The 2000-nt window shown below is 40.1% G+C and overlaps 1 non-coding gene across 1 annotated transcript; it reads left to right on the top strand.

The window, feature by feature from the left end:
• Positions 1-1178: 1178 nt before the first annotated feature.
• Positions 1179-1282, top strand: LOC112798376 (small nucleolar RNA R71). Its single transcript, XR_003199989.1, has one exon. It is a non-coding gene; the product is annotated as a small nucleolar RNA R71 (small nucleolar RNA).
• Positions 1283-2000: the final 718 nt, after the last annotated feature.

The raw sequence follows: 2000 nt of genomic DNA, 5'->3' as shown, positions 1-2000 counted from the left end.
CACATAGAGCTTTTTCAAAGCTCATGGTGCCAATGGTACAAGGTATTAAGAACTTGCCAGGATCTTGTCTCTTTTGAGGTAGAGTTTTCTGAATCCAAGTATCTAGTTCACTAATGAGCAAGGGAGGTTCACTTTCCCAAGTCTCATTACCAAACAGCTTGGCATTCAGCTTCATGATAGCTCCTAAATATTGAGCAACTTGCTCTTCAGTCACATCTTCATCCTCTTCAGAGGAAGAATAGTCTTCAGAGCTCATGAATAGCAGAAGGAGGTTTAATGGAATCTCTATGGTCTCTGTATGAGCCTTAGATTCCTCAGGATCCTTAATAGGAAACTCCTTCTTGCTTGAAGGACGTCCCAGGAGGTCTTCCTCACTAGGATTTTCGTCCTCCTCCTCCCTAGTGCATTCGGCCACTTTGATTAAATCAATGGCCTTGCACTCTCCTTTTGGATTCTCTTCTGTATTGCTTGGGAGAGTACTGGGAGGAGTGTCAATGACTTTCTTACTCAGCTGGCCCACTTGTTCCTCTAGATTTCTAATGGAGGATCTTGTTTCATTCATGAAACTGAAAGTGGCCTTTGACAGATCAGAGACTATATTGGCTAAATTAGAATTGTTTTGTTTAGAGTTCTCTGTCTGTTGCTGAGAAGATGATGGATATGGCTTACTATTGTTCAGCCTATTGCGTCCACCATTGTTAAAGCCTTGTTGAGGCTTTTGTTGATCCTTCCAGGAGAAATTTGGATGATTTCTCCATGATGGGTTATAGGTATTTCCATATGGTTAACCCATGTAATTAACCTCTGCCATGGCAGGGTTCTCAGGATCATAAGCTTCTTCAGAAGCTGCCTCTCTAGTATTGTTGGATGCATGTTGCAATCCATTCAGATTTTGAGAGATTATGTTGACATGTTGAGTCAACACTTTGTTCTGAGCCAATATGGCATTCAGAGCATCAATTTCAAGAACTTCTTTCTTCTGAGGTATCCCATTATTCACGGAATTCCTCTCAGAGGTATACATGAACTGGTTGTTTGCAACCATGTCAATGAGTTCTTGAGCCTCTTCAGGCGTTTTCTTCAGGTGAATAGATCCACCTGCAGAATGGTCCAGTGACATTTTCGAAAATTCAGAGAGACCATAATAGAATATATCTAACATGGTCCATTCTGAAAACATGTCAGATGGACATCGTTTGGTCAACTGCTTGTATCTTTCCCAAGCTTCATAGAGGGATTCACCATCTTTTCGTTTGAAGGCTTGAACATCCACTCTCAGCTTGCTCAGCTTTTGAGGAGGAAAGAATTTATCCAAGAATGCAGTGACCAGCTTATCCCAGGAGTCCAGGCTATCCTTAGGTTGTGAATCCAACCATATTCTAGCTCTGTCTCTTACAGCAAAAGGGAAAAGCATGAGTCTGTAGACTTCAGGATCAACTCCATTCGTCTTTACAGTCTCACAGATCTGCAAGAACTCAGTTAAAAACTGATAAGGATCTTCAGATGGAAGTCCATAAAACTTGCAGTTTTGTTGCATTAATGCAACTAATTGAGGCTTAAGCTCAAAGTTATTGGCTCCAATGGCAGGAATGGAGATGCTTCTTCCATCAAACTTGGATGTTGGCTTTGTGAAGTCACCAAGCATTCTCCTTGCATTATTATTATTATTATTTTCGGCTGCCATGTCCTTCTCTTGTTCGAAAATTTCTGAAAGGTTGTTTCTGGATTGTTGTAATTTAGCTTCTCTTAATTTTTTCTTTAGAGTCCTTTCAGGTTCTGGATCAATTTCAACAAGAGTGCCTTTTTCCCTGTTCCTGCTCATATGAAAGAGAAGAAAACAAGAAAAGAAAGAGGAATCCTCTATGTCACAGTATAGAGATTCCTTTCTGTTAGTAGAAGAAGATAGGGGTATAAGAAAGAAGAAGGATGGATCTGTAGATGAAGAGAGGTGAAGAGAAGTGTTAGTAATTAAATAATTAAATAGAAGAAGAGAAGAGAAG

Source organism: Arachis hypogaea, chromosome 4, assembly GCF_003086295.3.
Source record: "Arachis hypogaea cultivar Tifrunner chromosome 4, arahy.Tifrunner.gnm2.J5K5, whole genome shotgun sequence".
NCBI lineage: Eukaryota > Viridiplantae > Streptophyta > Magnoliopsida > Fabales > Fabaceae > Arachis > Arachis hypogaea.
This window is presented reverse-complemented; position numbering and strand designations above follow the sequence as displayed.